The sequence below is a fragment of the Oryctolagus cuniculus genome, chromosome 3, assembly GCF_964237555.1.
Source record: "Oryctolagus cuniculus chromosome 3, mOryCun1.1, whole genome shotgun sequence".
Classification (NCBI taxonomy): domain Eukaryota; kingdom Metazoa; phylum Chordata; class Mammalia; order Lagomorpha; family Leporidae; genus Oryctolagus; species Oryctolagus cuniculus.
The window spans coordinates 146,692,366-146,712,885 of NC_091434.1; positions in this window are offsets into that span (position 1 = coordinate 146,692,366).

The following is a 20,520-nucleotide window of genomic DNA, read 5'->3' on the forward strand; positions in this document are numbered from 1 at the left end:
CTTGTCCCGGTTGCTCCTCTTCCAGTCCAGCTCTCTGTTGTGGCCTGGGAAGGCAGTAGAGGATGGCCCAAGTGCTTGAGCCCTTGCACCTGCATGAGAGACCAGGAAGAAACAACTGGCTCCTGGCTTCGGATAGGCGCAGCGCCGGCCATAGCAGCCATTAGGGGAGTGAACCAATGGAAGGAAGACTTTTCTCTCTGTCTCTCTCTCTCTCTCTCTCTCTCTCACTGTCTGTAACTCTACCTGCCAAATAAATTAAAAAATAAAAAAATAAATAAAAGAAATGTCCTTTGGAGAAGCTACAGCTTGAAGAGAACAGGGCCGAGAACATGGTCTTTAAAAACATCCAGCCTGGGGCCGGCACTGTGGCGTAGCAGTTAAAGCCGCAGCCTGCAGTGCCAGCATCCTATATGGATATTGGTTCGAGTCCCGGCTGCTCCACTTCAAATCCAGCTCTCTGCTATGGCCTGGGAAAGCAATAGATGATGGCCCAAGGCCTTGGGCCCCTGCACCCACCCAGGAGGCCCCTGCACCCACCCAGGAGCTCCTGGCTCCTGGCTCCTTGCTTCAAATCAGCCCAGCTCCAGCCATTGCAGCCAACTGGGAAGTGAACTCACGGATGGAAGACCTCTCTTTCTCTCTGCCTCTCTTTATCTCTCTGTGTAACTCTGACTTTCAAATAAATAAATATATCTTTTAAAAAATCCAGCCTTTTGAGCAGAAGGAAAGCAGAAAAATATGGTCTATATTCCCTGTACACTCTTCCCTTTTATTTTCCTGTCTGAGTGCCTGCTGATACAGTTATTTCCATAAAGGTGGAATCAGGTTAAAGCAAAACTTTATCACTATTGCTTTTGCTCCCAGTCAATTGGTTTCTCAAAGCCTGGGTTCATAAAAGCGTTCACAGTAAAGATAGACTGTGAAAGGCCAATCAGGGTGAGAAGCTCCAAAATTATTACAGCAGCCAAAACACTATGGAAATTCTGTATGGATCCAATCATTGGTGCGCTGGCAATCATAAAAGAATGCCAGCACCGTCCAAAACCAGAAAGGGGAAATTAAACGTGCTCATTGTATAATATGGTGACGATAGCCAATAACAATGCATTATGTACTCGAAAATCACTAAGAGTAGATGTTAAATGTTCTCATCACAAAGAAATGTGTTATGTAATACACAAGTTAATTAGCTTGATTTGGTCATTCTACTATATATAAGTGAGTAGAAAAATTGAGAGAGCAAAGCATTATGTCATATGCCATAAAATATAAAGCTATAAATTGTCAATTAAATGCTTTTTAAAAAAAGAAACCAATGAATAAAAATCTGGTGTTATAATCATTGCAATAGTAAAAAAAGTCATAGTCTAAAGTAAAAATACATCATAAAAATTATAAACAAATACTAAACTCTTGTTTTGAAAATGAAGGAAGATATTTGTGGGTAAAACATTTAGGGTAAAGAAAACAAGTTACAGACACTGTACAGAGTAGAGTCCCAACATCGGCCTTGTTGACCTTTGGGCCTGGATGATTCTTTGCTGTGGGGCCTGCTCGATGCATGATAGGGCCACTAGCAGCTTTCTCGGCCTCTGCTCACTAACTGCCAGAGAAATCACTCACCTCAGCCCAGGGACACCATCAAAACCATCTCCAGAGATTACCAAATGCCCCTGGCTGTGAAACACATACAAAACATGATTCCTTTTATTTGAAAACAAGATCTGTTTGGCAAAAACGTACAGTGTGAGATAATATAACTGGGGAAAGGTATGTGATTGTAAGTAAAAGGGGATATTGAAGGGTGGAATAAATTCTTTAGGAAACAAGAAAAGGAAAAACTGACTTGTGACTATTGTCTGTTTCATCATGTAAGTACTGACGCCTTGGCTGACTTGAGATACAATGATGTCACTGAACCCAAAGTTCAGAATTGATACAAAAATTGCTTTTTCATTTTTTTATGATTTTTTTATTTGAAAGGTAGTGTGTGTGTGTGTGTGAGAGAGAGAGAGAGAGAGAGAGAGAGAGAGTTGGTGGGGAGAGGGAGGGAGTCAAACAGAGAGCCATCTGCTGCTTCACTCCCCAGATGGCTACAACAGCCAAGGCTGGGCCAGGCTGAAGCCAGCAGTCTGCAACTCAATCCAGACCACCCATGAGAGTGACAAGGACCTAAGCACCTGGGCCACCATCTGCTGTTTCCCAGGTGCATTAGCAGGGAGCTGGATTGGAAACCGAGCAGCCAGGACTTGAACCAGTGCTCCAATATGGATTGTGGGCATCCCAAGTGGCAGCTTAATCCACAGGGCCACAACACCTGCCCCACTAAATTGTCCTTGAAAACCAATTCAAGCCAGTTCCAGCCCCCAGTTGGATATAAGAGCAAAAAAACTAAATTTCAGTGGACCATCCAACTTCCATAAGGATAGAGTTGCAACACACAGGGCACTGGACCAAGGACTTCCATCTGCTCATGGGTCTGGTGCATTGTCCTCTCACCAGGCCTCTGAAAACAAGGTCTGACATCAGTGTCCTCATTAGTCTCTGTAAAACTCTTAGCAACACAACCTCATGGACTGTTTCTTAGCCCCAGTGAACAGGGAAATCTGGGAGCACGACTCAGCAATGCATGGTTTCCCTGGCTCTGCAGGTGACTATGTTATACATTAAAGCTTGTGAACTATAGGCCTGGGCAGTAATAATATGTTCATTTCTGAAGGGCTTGATGCTTTTCAAAGAATTCTCATCCTCTCAGCTGCGTTTCCTGTGCACCCTAATCCTAATAACAGCGGAACTGCTCTGTAGGAAGATCAATTTGGCAGCTTTGTTAGATTCAACAAAGAGAGAAATTGAAAATTTAGCAATGAGTTATGGTCCTGATTTATGGTGCTGACTGCAAATGAAGAAATAAATGGTCCCCAGGTAGAATAAGGAGCAATGATATCTCGCTGGAAATGCAAGCTAATGCACAGAAAGCAATGTGAATTGCCTCCAAGGTTTTCAGCCTTGTTAGCTGGAGGAAAAGGGGCCTAAAAAATGAATAAAGAATCCCATCCACAAAGCTGTCCTGGTTTCTCCTGTTTGTTGCTATGGTTTCCCTTCATTCAAACACATTCAGAACATTTTAAATGTAATTCACATAGCACATATTTGCTTCCTATGTTCTCAAGCTCTCCATTTGAGGATATTGAGCTGTATCCACTCCTGTAGCCTCTAACAGTCTTGGCAGAATGTTGTTCTGTGCAGCTGATAATCCTAATAACTGAAGTAATACATCATCATGCAGGAATCATTTGGAAAAGATGCTTGTAGTCATTCGATTAATATTTGCTTTGGTGCTTCAGAACAATGGCAGCACCAGGTGAAAATACATAGAACAGTTGGAGTTATCGATCCAGGCACATCCCAACCACATACATGTCTTCAAATAAAACTTCACCACAGCTTCATTCATTCCAGCCCATTCTGTAGACAGTGTTCCCTGTGTGCAGTTCACTGCTTTCAGTGCATTCTCCAAATTTTTGATAGTTCCTTTAGTTTTGGCTTCTTGAATCTGCTAAGCTTTCCACTCTATATTCTGATAGAAGTCAACCTCAGTTGTGGAATCCATTTTTAAATTTATTCAGTAAAATTATATCTTGAAATGTCTTTTAAAAAAATAATTCCTTAGGGGCCAGCATTGTGATGCAGTGGGTTAAGCCACCACTTGCAACACCAGGATCCCATTTCAGAGTGCAAGTTTCAGCCCCAGTAGCTCCACAGCTAATTCAGCCTTCTGCCAGTGCACCTGGGAAGGCAGCTGAAGATGATCCAAGAGGTCAGGCTCTTGATACCCCTGATGTGGGAAAGTAGGATGGAGTTTCTGGCTCCTGGCTTCAGCCTGGTGCACACCTAGCTATTGCAGGCATTTGGAGAGTGACCCAGTATATGGAAGACTCTCTCTCTCTCTTTCTCTCTCTCTCTCTCTCAAATTAATTTGCTAATATTATTGGCTCTGAAATACTTTAGCTACATAAAAAATGCTCTCATTTTATATGTCAAAGTATGAATAACTACTTTTCAGAAAATAAAATGGGAGTTCCTACTAAATTTATGAAGTGGATAGGCATTCTTGAGTTGATGAGTAAAATTTGAATAATTTACTATGAAAAGGAAAGAAAGAAGGAGTAAAAGACTTTTAGTACTCGAATACACATGCAATTCCACAAAAAGGTGGTCTACTTTCTTGGGTACAAATCTACTACTAATATTCTCCTTACCCTCAATAGACTAAATTATATTGAAAGTGCATAAGAAAGAGGAGAGACACTGGAAAGAGATGCCTGCAATTGAATCAGTTCTACCACTGAAATCATGACTTCAGAAATTTATTTCATGTAGATCTCAATCTAAACAGAAACAAAGGTAATAACACCTACTACAAAGTTTTTCTGAAGACGAAATATTTGACACCAATAAAACGATTAGCATAGTACCTGCCTCAGCACTGACTTACTGTGGACTACTGTTATTATTGTTGATCTAACTTTTTAAAATAATAGAACAGCCCAATAACATAAAATTTAGACTGGAACATTATGAGGAGTAATGAGTCAATCGCTTGAAAAGTGCACAGAGGAAGAATAAACTATTCATTTTAAGGTGTCAATCATATTGTGCCTGCATTTTCATTTAAAAGATAGTTGTCATTTAGAGATATACTGAAGTATGCACAGATGAAACAATATAGAGTACGAATTTGTGTAATAATAAACTGGAGAGAAGCGAGAGATGAACAAGTCAGACACACTTTTGAAATTAGGCTGCAGGGGCTGGCGCCGCGGCTCACTTGGCTAATCCTCTGCCTTGCGGCGCCAGCACACAAGGTTCTAGTCCTGGTCGGGGCACCGGATTCTGTTCCGGTTGCCCCTCTTCCAGGCCAGCCCTCTGCTGTGGCCAGGGAGTACAGTGGAGGATGGCCCAAGTACTTGGGCCCTGCACCCCATGGGAGACCAGGATAGGTACCTGGCTCCTGCCATCGGATCAGCACGGTGCGCCGGCTGCAGTGCGCCTGCCGCGGCAGCCATTGGAAGGTGAACCAACGGCAAAAGGAAGACCTTTCTCTTTCTCTCTGTCTCTCTCTCTCTCTCACTGTCCACTCTGCCTGTCAAAAAAATAAATAAAAGAAAGAAAGAAAGAGAGAGAGAGAGAAATTAGGCTGCAGGGATATGGGCTTCATTTTACTGGGTCCTTTGTTTTTCTATGTACTTGGGGAAAAAAAATCCAGATGTCAGTTTTTTGTAAACACAGTGTTTTTTTCAAACTTCATTTAAAATCTTTGCTACACAAATTGATAGGAATTATATAATCCTATAGCTTTAATGATTTGGTGACTATTTTAAATTTTACTTTATAGGTCTTTTCATTTTTATTTGTTGAACTCTTAATTTAGTAGAGCTATTAAGCCTTTGACTATAATGTAAACTAGACGTATTATCTCAAAAAGTAATAAGTAAAATAATAACTTAAAACTTTTATTTGCAAAAAAAGAGAATAAAGGAATGAATTATATTGTTCTGTGCCTGAATTTGTTTTGCTTGTTTGAACATTTGTTTAGCAGCCTTGCTGTATCACCATGGCTTCAATGACTGCCACAATATGTAAAGTTCATAGAAAGAGAAGTAAAATGATTGCTCTGTAGCTCCATTAGCAAACAAATATATTCCATACACACACATACACAAAGGAATAGGACCACTCCAACACACAACTACACACAGATATAGGGGATTGTTTAAGGAACTCATTTCTCAGTACATATGAGTGACAATACTTTCTTGCAGCCAAAAGATCTGGTGGCCTATTACATTTAGAAAACTTTGTGCATTTGGGTAAAGAATATTTATAGATTGATAAGACAACAAGAAATAAGCCAATTTCACCATAAATTTATATAAATGAAAATATGCTCAGGGCCAGCACTGTGGCGTGGCGGGTTAAAGCCCTGGCCTGAAGCACTGGCATCCTATATGGGCGTCAGTTCTAGTCCCAGCTGTTCCTCTTCCAATCTAGCTCTCTGCTACGGCCTGGGAAAGCAGTAGAAGATGGCCCAAGTCCTTGGGCCCCTGCACCCACGTGGGAGACTGGAAGAAGCTCCTGGCTCCTGGCTTTGGATTGGCACAGCTCCGGCCATTGCAGCCGTTTGGGAGTGAACCAGCAGATGACAGATATTCTCTCTCCTTCTCTCTCTGTAACTCTGACTTTCAAATCAATAAATAAATCTTTAAAAAAGAAAACAAATAAAAATATTTTAAAAAGGAAAGAAAATATGCTCAATGGTGGTCTTATGAAAGATTTACCAAACCTATTGCAAAAGCGAGTACATGTTCAAATTTTGCAAATTTATTCTTGTGAAAAAGCTAAGTGACAGATATAGTCTTTGAAAATCAAATGCATATACAATGCAAATACAACATTGAACTTGGTTTAATTCAACCAAACTCCATGTAATTGATATAAGGAAGTTTTAAAGTCATCTCCAAATAAGTGTATCTTAATATAAAAATATTAATTAGTTTCATTTTAGACCTATTGTTTGTGATGTCCATTGATTATGTTTCCATCATATTTACCAGAATAAGATTGCCCTTGATCTTAGTAAACATTTCATGAAACAAATTGTTAAGTCATTGTAGTGGTGAAAGAAAATGTTTGCCTCCCAAAGAATTTTTATTTATGATAAGGACATATTGTACTTCAAAGTCAGTTTTTAAAGGGACTTTGGTAATGGATGTGGGGTTTTTTTGTTTTTTTTTTTTGTTTGTTTGTTTTTTTTTTTTGACAGGCAGAGTGGACAGTGAGAGAGAGAGACAGAGAGAAAGGTCTTCCTTTGCCGTTGGTTCACCCTCCAATGGCCGCCGCGGCCAGCGCGCTGCAGCCGGCGCACCGCGCTGATCTGAAGCCAGGAGCCAAGTGCTTCTCCTGGTCTCCTATGGGGTGCAGGGCCCAAGTACTTGGGCCATCCTCCACTGCACTCCCTGGCCACAGCAGAGAGCTGGCCTGGAAGAGGGGCAACCGGGACAGAATCCAGCGCCCCAACCGGGACTAGAACCCGGTGTGCCGGCGCCGCAAGGTGGAGGATTAGCCTACTTAGCCGCGGCGCCGGCAATGGATGTGTTTTAATTAGACCAAATTTTTGTCTTTATCTTCTACGAATACATGACTTTCTGACAACCAGCTACTACCATTAATTAAATATACACTCAGTGTAAACATCAGAAACCATAAATCAAATATCACTCTTAAAGTGAATTTCAGGAAACCTTGAAAATGTTAATCCCACCAAAAGGAATCAAAGTTACAAACTAAACACCCTCCATGAATCCTGATTATCCATCGCTTATGATAGTAGTAACAATATTGTGATGGTTGTTCTATTTATTTAGTAATTAAGGAAGGCAATAATAATTCAGAAAAACTCAAATGGAAAAAATGTCTCTTTTGTTTGAATTCCTGACGCATCATCTAATCAGGATAGCCAGACTGTAGAAAAGCCGTCATCTTCTCTTGAAAAGGAAAAGGTTAAATTGGACAATATTATTTTTATAAATTATACTATACAGAATGTCCACTAAGCTAAATTTATTTATGCTCATGGACAGAATTCTTGGCATTTTTTTCTGCTTAAATGATAATTTACATGCAGCTTGATTTATTTGCAAAGAATGCATCAAGAAACCACAGAGGGTTATCAATTTTTTGTAGCCTTACATTCTCTTAGTTCATGGCAAACAGCTTAACATCCGTACATATTTTCCTCTGATGTTAAGTTAATGCTAGTGATTTATGAAAGGAAATAAAATGTGTCCAGTTTGGGCCTGCAGGAAAAAAATGCTTGTACTTTTACTATTTGGGGTGCATGTTTTTTCCAACATACAAAAGTTCCTCCTTGATGGTCATGGATTCACTATAGGATGTTACTCACCACTGGTGACAACCCCTGATTTCTCTCATGCTGTCACATGAGAACAAGGAACTCTAGACTCTGACAGTATCACACCCTCTGTCTGCTGGATTTAGGCAGGCTGCATATGAGATGCCACTCCATCCATCGCCATGACATGCACAAGGGCGTGAGAGATTCCGCCTTCAGACTCAAGAGTATTTCCCCTCCTGTGGATGCATCTTGAGCTGCTGTCGGAATTACAGACAGCTTCAGTGTGGTTCACAGGTTCAGCCTATCTGAGAATGTTGTAAATTCCTCAGATGTCTCAAACATCACTTCAATGTCGGATCATTGAACTCCCTGTTATTCTTTGTTTTTTTCTTCATGCTCAGATCTCCTGATAAGTCTTGTTCCTCTGGAGCAGTGCCTGAGAGCAAAGCATGCCCTTCTTAACAGAAGGAGGAATTGGCAAAGACATGTGTGTCTCCCTGGATCCATCATGTGCATGTCCGTGATGGAAATGGAGCCCAATTGTCCGCATTAGATACAAACCATCAAAATTTGGAGGATTAGTCCAAGGAATGCTTCCCACTCGGAAAAAGACAAGGTTAGCCCAAATATATCACTTTATTTAAAAACCGCATGTTCTATTTATGAACTCTGAAAAATATTTAATAAGCAAAACAAATTTTCTTGCAAATTTTCTAGCAAAACAAAATTGCTTGTGTCCCCCAGATATCTCTCTCTCTCTCTCTCCTTCTCCCTCTCTCTTTTCTCCCCCTCTCTCTTGTTCACACACACACACACACACACACACACAGACTTTCCCAGTGTGTTGGCTCTTCTCTCTTTATATCACAAGATATACCACTTAGGTCCCTGTAGATCTTGAAGAAAGCACTGTTATCACTGATGTTTGACAATTATTTTATGCTGTTTTTCTTTGAGAACAGGTGAAACATGCTTTCTAAACTTTATGTTGCTCTCAATTAGGAAAAAAGATTTGCAATATTTTCTTGATGTTTTAAATTCATGTTTAGGAATACTATTTTAAGGAAATCACACAAAGACATTGAATAAACCACCACCAGGAATACTTAAATTTAAGGTTACTGGATTGTATAAACAGACAGAAGTTGTAAGGTGTGTATTGAGCTAATCAACTGTCACCTACTATAGCCCAAATAATTTCTGCACAGGTTTATAAAGAAGTTATTGTTGGCCGGTGCCGTGGCTCAATAGGCTAATTCCCTGCCTTGTGGCGCTGGCACACTGGGTTCTAGTCCCAGTCAGGGCGCCGGATTCTGTCCCGGTTGCCCCTCTTCCAGGCCAGCTCTCTGCTGTGGCCAGGGAGTGCAGTGGAGGATGGCCCAAGTACTTGGGCCCTGCACCCCATGGGAGACCAGGATAAGCACCTGGCTCCTGCCTTTGGATCAGCGTGGTGCACCGGCTGCAGCGCGCTGGCCACAGCGGCCATAGGAGGGTGAACCAACGGCAAAGGAAGACCTTTCTCTCTGTCTCTCTCTCTCTCACTGTCTACTCTGCCTGTCAAAAAAAAAAAAAAAAAGATATTTAAAAAAAAAAGAAGTTAGTGTTGTGTATTAATTTTAACTTCTAAATCAATGTGACAGAGGAATACAGTCAATGGATGTTTCAATGTGAGACTATTAATGTTCAAATGTATTCATGTATTTGAAATGCAGAGAAAAACAGAAAGAGAGCTCTTCCATCCACTGGTTCGCTCCCCAGATGGCTGCAATAGCCAAGTCCAGGCAAGGCTGAAGCCAGGAGCCAGACACTCATTCAGGTTTCCCCACATGGGTGGCAGGGGCCCAAGCACATGGGCCATCAGCCATTGCTTTCCCAGGTGCATTAGCAGATACCTGGACTGGAAGTACAACAGCTGAGACTTAAACCAGCACCCTGACATGGGATGCTGGTGTCACAACACCCTGCACCCCAAGCCCAATTCACAGCCCTATTATTATTTTGCTGTCTTGCCAAAGCATGGAAAATTTTTCATCTTGCTATTTAGTGTAAGTTATAAGGGCAATGGGTATTTCACACAGAATCCCTTCTTCCTCTACAAAGTGAATGTTGGGTAAATTCCTTCCCAGGAATTTATAATCCAGCTCCCAGTGGAGAGTGACTCCATACAGGATGGACTTTTATTAGGGGTCAAAAGAACATGACTGTCTATGACTGAATAAAAAATAAAGAAAGAAACCTTTTCTTGGCTTCAAATTTTAAAAATTATATTGGGAGCTAATTCCTACATATTTATTAAATATTTTAATAAGCATTGTCACATAATTGTATTCATAGTATATTATAGTTACCATCCCTATGTTGTAAATTCTGGATTAGTGTCCGAAGTGGGTTAAGTGTTGGGCCACAAATGAGATGAATGCATTCTAAATCTGGAACAAGTGAGTGACTTTATTTGAAGAATATTGGGCCTGGCCTTGTGGTCCAGTGGGTTAAGCCACTGCCTGTGATACTGGCATCCCATATAAGTGCCAGTTCGAGTCCAGGCTGCTCTATTTCCGATTCAGTTCCTGCTAATGCACCTGAGAAAGAAGCTTTAAATGATCTAAGTGCTTGAGCCCCTGTCACCCGTGTGGGAGACCTGGATGGAATTCCAGGCTCCTGGCCCAGCCCCCAGCTGCTGCAACCATTTGGAGAATGAACCAGTGGATGGAGGATCTCTCTCTCTCTCTCTCTCTCTCTCTTTCTCCCTCTCTGTCCCTCTCTGTCTCTCTCTGTATCTGGCGTTTTCTGTTAAAGATCTCCATAAAAGATCATCCTGGGTACCAAGGTGGCTCCTTAAATGCAGTGACAAGGGATCCTATAAGAAACACACAGAGGAGAGAATACGAGGATAAAGAGAAGGTGGTCAGGTGGAGACCACGTCAGAGACTGGAGTGTGCAGCCCCAGGCCAAGGAATGCCGGGAGCCCGCAGAAGCCAAAGAGGCAAGGAAGGCCTGGAGTGAGCATGTCTCGCTGGCACCTTAAACTCGAATTTCTCTACTCCAAAGTTGAGGAAATAAAATCTGCTATTGTAAGCCACCCATGTTGTGGGAGTTTATTATGGAGGTCCTAAGAAACTAATAGTACGCAATTGTATGCACTGAAGACACTCTTCAGTTGTAGCTGAAAAGCACTACACAGCCACAAGCAGGCGACTTTGTATAAGGCACATAGTAGGTGCTCAACAAATGTGCATTGATAAATGGCACCTGTGTTTTCTTTACATACCACAATTCATGCAAAGCAAAAAAAAAAAAAATGTAAAGGGTAGAATGCAAGCAAGAGAACATTTTATATCTTCTGGATTTTTAAGTCTCTAAAATCTGATGGGAAAGAACATGTTTGGTGTTTCCAATGTCCCAGCTTCTTAGAAACATAAGATTAATAGGAAGTAACAAGTCTGAACCAGAAATTTCTACTTGTCCATTGTGAAAGGACTCCTACTCTATGGCATTTGTGTCTTTTCCATGAAAGGAAAATTTCATTGGAAAAGAGGGGCAATTTACTGATGTAGCAGGGCGGTAGTTAGCAAGGAAATGCTGAGGTTGCCAGCCCCACCCCACTGCCTTACCTTTGCTGCAACCCTCTCTATATTACTCCAAGCCCCACCCCTCCCATGCAGGGGGAAATCACTGGTCAGCCGAATTGGGACAGCCAAAAATATACAACATGGCTGCCAGCTGCCTCCCTAAGATAACACTTAGCTCATTATAATGTCATTAACAAAACATTACCATGGCTGACACTTTCATTCCCATGATGCACCTGATACCATGACACTTCTGAGATTTCAACAAAAGGGCAAGCAAATGAATGGGACTCAATCCCACCTAGTTCCGCCCATATGAATACGCACTTAAACCCCACCGTAGACACCTCCCTCTGTACCTCCAGGTCTTATAAAGACATGGACCTAACCCTGGTTGAGTGCAGTTTTCTCTTGCACATGACTACACTCCTTGGGTGTATACTTTCACTTTGCCTGCAAATAAATCTTGTTCCTGTGCTGGCCTTTACCTACATTTCATCCTTTTGCTCTTTTTTTTTTTTAAGAGGATTTATTTATTTGAAAGTCAGAGTTACACAGAGAGAGAAGGAGAGGCAGAGAGAGAGGGAGAGAGAGGGAGAGAGAGGGAGAAAGAGAGAGAGAGAGAGGTCTTCCATCCACTGGTTCACTCCCCAATTGGCTGCAACAGCTGTATCTATGCCCATCCAAAGGCAGGATCCAGAAGCTTCTTCCAGGTCTCCCACATGGGTGCAGAGGCCCAGAGATTTGGGCCATCTTCTATTGCTTCCCCAGGCCATAGCAGAGAGCTGGATCGGAAGTGGAGCAGCCAGGACTTGAACTGGCGGTCATATGGGATGCCAGCAAGGCAGGCAGTGGCTTTACCCGCTACGCCACAGTGCCGGCCCCTGAATTTGCTCTTGCATCAGAGTTAAGAACGTGGACCCAGTCACGCCTTGACCCCACTCTGACATGTTTTGCCACACAGCAGTGAGTGCTATTGTCTAAGATAAATTGTTTTCATGTAATATGAGACACATACCAAAGAGAAAAATATACAATATCATTTTTATGTGTATATATGTGTATATGGTATGAAGCACTCACTACAGAACCAGAACAGTGGGAATGAGATTGTGCTCACTGTTGTGTTCTTGCCTGCTTTCATGCCCCTTCCTCCTCTACTCACTCAGCCTCTGTTATTTTCTATGCATCCCAAAAACAAACAACCCATGACTTGAATGGCCTAAAACAACACCCACTTTTATGACAGTTTGTGAGTTCTCAGCCCACAAAGAAAGTTAAGATTCGTGGAAGCAGTGCCCAATACTACACATGCCACTCTATTATTGAAAATGTCTACCTCCCTACATAATGTGCCCCTAAACTAGTTCCTGACTGTTCTTCAAGCTTCTAGCCCAGTTCTATGGCAGTTCAGAAACACACACAAGGAACAGAAAGAACTCAAATTTTCTCTTTAGTTGTAGAGCTATCACATTAGAGACAAATCTTGACCACCAGAACAACTATGTCCTAGTACCCCTTCCTCCACATTTTAACTTATTCAACAGGACAAGGAGACTCTAAACAGCAGAGCTTACCAAGAAAAGTTCATTCTGGGAGGAGACAGCAGAGAGAAAAGCACATACTATGTGAAAGGCCACTTGGTAATTCATATGGCAGCATGGTCTTTTTTTTTGAAACGTGGAGAGACAACAACAGTGCTTAATCACGCCCCAAATGCCCGCAACAGCAGGGACTCTGCCATTTTGAAGCCAGGAACCCAAAACTCAATCCAGGTCTGCTCTGTGGGGTGCAAGGACCCAAGTACTTGAGCCATCACCTGCTGCCTCCCAGGGTGTCCATTAGCAGGAAGCGGGAATCAGGAACTCGACCCCCAACACTACAATATGAGATGCTGTCCTCTCAAGTGGTGCCTTAACCACAGCATCAAATGCCTGTCCCAAGAGCACTATCTTTTTCACTGAACTCACGGGTTCTTGCAGGTGTTGATCTTGTCTGATGCACAGACCTTTGTGTAGACTGAGGACAGATCTACAAGGTTATGAACAGCAGGCAATAAAGCCGCTTTGTAGTTTTGTTGTTATTTTTAATACAATGTAGGCATCACTGGTAGGTAGAATAATTTGTTGTTTTCATACCAACTGGAAGATTTTGGGACCTTTTTAGTTATGGCAGGGTACAGCTCACTTAAACTTGAACAATGTAGATGAATCTTCATGAAGAGTGTGAGATGGGAGAGGCACTAGGAACTCCATGTATTAATACTGCATTAGTACTTCATACTTGAAACAGGAATGCTAGCCAGGAGTGTAGGATTGGGCAAGACAGGGTCAGCAAATCTAAAAGTTTATTCATTTGAGCTTGTTTTTCAGAAGATGTTCCATAAAAGCTGATTTTTTAAATATTTATTTGAAAGGCATAGTTTATAGAGAGAAGGAGACACACACACACACACACACACACACACACACACAGATCTTCCATCCACTGGTTCACTCCCCAAATGGCCACATAGTTGTAGCTGAGCTAATTTAAGGCTAGGAGCCAGGAGCCAGGAGTTTCTTCCAGGTCTGCCACGTGAATGCAGGGGCCCAAGCACTTGGGCCATCTTCCACTGCTTTCCCGGGCACATTAATAGGGATTTGGATCGGAAGTGGAGCAGCTGGGACTTGAACCCCAGCATCCATATGGGATGACGTTATGGCAGTGCCGATAGGCCACAACACAAAGCCAAAAGCTGATCTTGCAATTGGTACTCAGGGGTTCAGACCACCACACACAAGGAAAGCTCCAAGAGAGGAGGCTAAGTCGGAGTTTTGAACAAGCAATGTATGCAGATATGTGTGGCTTGAACAGGAAGGGCTCTCCCACTTTCCCTTACCTACATCCCTGACACGCCTGTAACCCTGGCTATAAAAGCCCTGGAAATCAGCTTCCCAGGAAGGCAGTTTATTTAGGGAACTGTATTTCTCCACTGTCTCTTTCATACACAAGTAAATAAAGCTCTCCTCTGAGCAATTCCTCCCTGAGGCTAATTATTTGGCAGCCCCCCAAGCAAACAGACACCTTGTGTCTGCTATCAAAATAACATTAATTATTTTTCCTCAAGCAGAAGTTTACAGAGACATACAATAACTCTGTAACTCCTTTGAAGTCAGTTATAAATTTTAAAAATGTTAATACTTAATGTGAATATAGATGTGAATTTATACTGTTTTACATAATAAATACATATACTATACAGTGTGATGTGTACAACCGCCTGAAACAACATCAACAACAACAAAAATTTCTCAACAAGAAACTTGAAAAAGTGGTGCAGTGAGCACACTTACCTATCACTTGTATTGATTTTTAAAAATTTGCTTATGGGCTGGCGCCACGGCTCACTAGGCTAATCCTCCACCTTGTGGCGCCGGCACACCGGGTTCTAGTCCCGGTTGGGGCGCCGGATTCTGTCCCGGTTGCCCCTCTTCCAGGCCAGCTCTCTGCTGTGGCCCGGGAGTGCAGTGGAGGATGGCCCAAGTGCTTGGGCCCTGCACCCGCATGGGAGACCAGGATAAGTACCTGGCTCCTGCCATCGGATCAGTGCAGTGCACCAGCCGCGGCGGCCATTGGAGGGTGAACCAATGGCAAAGTAAGACCTTTCTGTCTCTCTCTCACTGTCCACTCTGCCTGTCAAAAAATAAAAAAATAAATAAATAAAAATAAAAATTTGCTTCTGGCACACTCAGCATCAATGATACAGATCTTGCCAGAATAAGCCTCATCAAATTAGAGACAAAAAAGAACTGATTATAATGTCAAGAGTATTGAGTATTGAGGAATATCTGAGCTTCTCAATGCAAGGTTATCTTTAGCCTTGATAGCCAACCACAGGCATTACAGTTCTTTGTTGCTGTGGCCCTTCTGTGACCCAGGGTTTCAGCACTTGCAACCACCCCTGTACAAATTCAGACATGATTCTATGTAGTGCTAAGAGTTTGGCCATTTGCTACCAGATTCATCCTCCATCTTCCCCTTGTTGACTACAAACGGGGCTCTTTCGCAACTTAACTGCACATTGGGTTCAGCAATGGAAGCCATTGTCTAGAGACTGAAGATCATTTTTCGAGTGTATCAGCATTATACTGAGTCTCTAATAAATAAAAAAGTTTAAAAACGAAAGCACATAGGGAGTATGGTGTTCAAGATAAAAAACTTCAACTATAATGCTAGTGCTATCTCTGGAGGTAAATTTAAATCTAGCAAAGAATGACAGTGATTAGGAATCGGAGTCAGCTTAGTTATTGGGGTATGACTAAAAAGAGAAAATTCTGGCTTGTAGCTTTTCTTGTGCTTAGAGTTCAACCACAACCACTTCTTTACACAAGGAGCTCAACATGAAGTATGTAAGCCATCTTGAGGCAAAGTTGGGCAGGTGGCTTTGCTTTCAGGTAACACAAAAAGAAGTAGGCATGTATATGTGTGAATGTCACTTTAAAAGATGAGAACTGGGTAAAATCACAAATTCTTTACAACAAATCATATCAATAATTTCCAGCAAAATAATACTTAGCTCCCTTAAGAAATGGTGATATGAAGTTATGCAAAGTATCCATTGTTCTATAAATCTTTAGTACTGAAAGGGAATTATGCTTCTTCTATGATCTAGGTTTTTCTTCCAATAAAGCAGGATTCAAAATGTGTTGCATTTGGTGTTTTGACTCTCTTAACTATATGCCCTTTGTGAACTCACAATTTCTCGCTGTTCTTTCAGTGCAGGATTTAAAGAACTTGACTACATCTTCCTACCACTACCACAGAGACATTGTAATGTAATGGTGTGGTTCATCTTAATATTAGGATTTCCTGGGGCTCTTGCTAACTTCATCTGTGCAGGTTAGCTTATCCACAACACCTACATCTCTCACTTGGATCATTGCATTCTGGCCTTTTGCAATCAAGTAGGTTGGAATCAGTACCTGGCTCTGGCTCGGGAATGTGCTGGAACAAATATTGGCTGTTTTCAAGCCTGAATGTTCCTCCACATTATGATCTCTTTCTTCTGCAATAACTGGAGGAAATGTGTTCAATATGGTGGCAAAACAAGGAGAAGCCTGGGCTCCAGCCACCATCTGTGGAATCTATGACAACCTGTGATATGAGCAGTACCTGTGCTGTGTTGAGCCACTGAACTGGGGTGGGTAAACATGTACAACACTAGCATGAGTTAATGGCACCAGTATGTCTAACCTGAGCTAAAAGTCTTGCTAGTTTTAAAGATTTTAAGTGGAAAAATGTGTTTCATACTGTATCACAAAAGAGAACTTTGCTTCAGATAGTGAATATCCACAATATCACCCTCTTTCCCCCAAATATTTTGGTCATAATAACAAAGTTATATGTATATGACTATATGGGTATCTATGCCTGTATACCTGCAAACACTTATGAATGTGAGAATCAAATAGGTTATGCTTAAATAAAAATTTTTAAGCACTAGAAGTTATTAGGATTTCTAAGAAATAGCAAAGAGGTGATGAAATTAAAAATTATTTGGTAACCAATAATGTAAACAAAACTATGAGAAATAAGTCTACCATGGGAGGTAGCAGCAACACCAAAACTGCTCCAAGCCTATAGGGAGTAGAAGCTGTGAGCAGTAAGAAACTTAACACAACTCCAAATAAAAATTGTTTGGCCAGTAAAACTGTTTCAAATATAGGCTGCAGAATTCTATACTCAGCTAAACTTTCAGTGATATATAGAATAAAAAATTTCCCTTACATACAGGAATTTCATTTACTGTCAAAACACTTTCTGAAGAAAACTACTACAGGAATCATTCCATAAAGACTGAAAGTAAATTCCACAAGGAGACAGTAAGATGACAAATACAGTAATGTGCCAAAACCCAAACAATAGAATGACATGTCATTATCTAATTTCATTATTTGAAAAATGCAAATGATTGTATTTTTGCTTCAGGTGCAAACACTAGCCACACTAGCTAGAAGCACTAAGAAATAATGAACATTACATATCTGTGTTCCTATTATAGCTGAACTGTAAACAAAGAGAATTGAAGCTTCCAGAAGGAAATTTGAAGCTTTCATGCCAGAAACAAAGAAGCAACATAAAGACAAAATGGAAAATTCACTAGTTTATGCTTTGGATGGAGGAACTGGACACAAATACAGACTCCCACATGTAGAAGGCTGGAGTTTAATGGCCCATAGCAAGAGAGAACATGGCGTAGACTCTGAACCCAGTGTAGCGTTGAAAATAAGACTTCCAACTAAAGCTAGGGCTCACAAGACTTGCCATTCAAGACAAGGGAAGAAGAGAGCCTAAAAACAGCTCTTGTGTTTGTGTAATGATAGGGCAATCATTCCTGTGCCAGGGCTTTTGGTGGAAAAGTAACACACGAGAAGGAAAACCCTCAAGTTTAAACACAACTCTACACTCACGTGGCACTCTCTGAGTGAGGAGAGGTCCCTCACAAACACATCTTACAAAACCACACTAAGGAAAAACACATCTATTGTAATGAAGAATCAGCGTACAGAGGTTTGTCTACCTGGCCCTCTTAGACTCTCCAAGCCAGGAGTCCTTAGTGTGTCTTGGTTTTGACAGCACAACAGCTGCCAATGCCCCCACCCTCAAGTGGTGTCTCCACAGCATCACTGCCTTCAATGCTACCTTTCCTTATAAAGACAGTGGCCTTGAAGCGTTTAAGACTCATGGAAGCCAGTAGACCTCATCTTGACCTGGTTAATCTATGAAGGACTCTATTTATTTTGTCACTAGGAGTCCAATGCGCTATCCATTGCACTACAGAGCCACCTGAAGGACTCTATTTCTAAATAAGATCACATTTACATATACCATAGTTTCTTTATAAAGTGAGATAATTCACATGTTATGAAAGATTTTTCTAAATGGCATAGATTTTTATTTGCCTTGACATATTTTTTCAAAATTTCTCCAGTGGGCATACACATGTGTTATTTTTATAAAGCAAGGAAGAAATAAGTAAACAAAGCAATGTTGTTTAAAAACCCACCTGTTCTTATGGTCTGTGCAGCTGCAGTGACCTCTTAATGTTCAATTATAATAAATTGTATCTATTCATCTGCTTTTTTGTCTTTGTTTTCCTGAATTGTAATCAGGTCTTTCCTCAGGCTCTTGCAATCAACAATGTTATTGTTTTTCATGTCCTACTGAAATAATAATGTACTGTGTGTGATTACAGACCTGCTGGGGTAATTACAAATGATTCTGTAAAAACATCTACTTAGAAAAATAAGAATGCTACAAAAACATAACATACTCTGAAAGTATGCAGACAAATTAGGCTTTTTCATAAGTGTGGCAAAAAAATCATAGATGAAATGATAGCAATGCATCAAACTAGAAGGTCAAAGAGCAAGGAAGAACTGAACCCATAAATCAAAACTGGAGGAGCCAAGTAGCTAAAATACACTCAGAGTATTGGATTATTGGGATGGGTGTTTGAAACAGCAGTTAAATTGCCACTCAGGGTACCTACATCTCATATTAGAGGCCCTGGGTTCAAATCCTGATTCTGCTCCCAATTCTAGCTTCCTGCTAATGTACACATTCTGGGAGGCAGCAGGTGATGGCTCAAATTTTTGGGTTCTTGCCACCCACATGGGAGACCTGGATTGAGTTCTGGGCTCCTGGCTTTGGCCTGGTCCAGTCCCTGTAATTAAAGGCATCTGGAACATATATATATATATATATATAAAAAGAAAGAGAGTATATATATATATATATAAATATATATATATATATAGAGAGAGAGAGATACAGATATATCCCAATCTTTCTTCTTTCTCCATCTCTCTTTCAAACAAAATGATAAAAATCTGAATTATTGGATTGTTTAAATATAACAGAGGATTTCCAAACTGCTAGTATTGATTTGTTCTTTAAAAAGATTTAGTTCTGTCTTTGAAAGGCAGAGTGATGGAGAGAAGCAGAGAGTGAAGGGAAGATCTTCATCAGCTGTTTCACTCTCTAAATGCCAGCAACAGTCAGGTCTGGGCCAGGCCAAAGCCTGAAACCAGGACCTCCACCCTCATCTTTCACTATGTGGCGGTAACCCAAGTACGTGGTTCATGTTCTGCTGCCATCCCAAGTGCATTAGCAGGAAGCAGAATAGCTAGGACTTCAACTGGCATTGCAGTATGGGATACTGGCATTGTAAGCTGTGGCTTGATCTGCTGCACCACAATGCTGGCCCTTGTTTGCATTATCTTTATTTCAACAAAAAGCATAATATAGTAGATGCTCCATAGGCCTCACACGTGACCACACTTTGGTGGTATTTTAATGCTCAATGTATGTTGAATGCTATCACCTATCCAGAAAATCCACTCTAATGGCCTGTAATATAAGAATCCACAGTGTCATCAGGAACAATCCGAAATTTTAAACAGTCACCAACCTTTTAAAAATCTTAATGCTCTAGCCTTTCATAATAAATCTTGAAACAACAAAGCTAAAACAGTAGACATAAAATTTTATAAACTCATAACATAGTGAGGACATTTTCATTTGATATTAGGATATAAAATGTTAATTCTATTTGGCGGAGTACATGTTCAGAGTCTTCCTTAAGTCCTCGGACAACTTTTGAGCACTTAAAAATTTAACAGCTATAGTTATGCTTGAAATAGTGTCACCCACCATTTATAGAAGCCTTATTATTCACCAGGCATTAATCAGACACTGGGGATAGAGCAATGAGTAAAACAGAAAATTCATGGAATCCTCACTCCAGTGGAGGAGACAGATACAATGAAGAAGTAAATGGTATAGTGTATTAAAAATGATATGCGCTATGCAGGAAAATTAAACAGGGAATCCTAAAGAAACAGGGCTAGGGCAAGGAATGTTGTAGTTTTCCATAGGTGCTCAGAGGGTCAGAGTAGGGTACTAGTTCCATCCCATTTACCTACTCAGATTCATTCTCCACACTTTTCTGTACTATTCTGTGACTCTGGATATCTCTGTGTGCTTCATCAA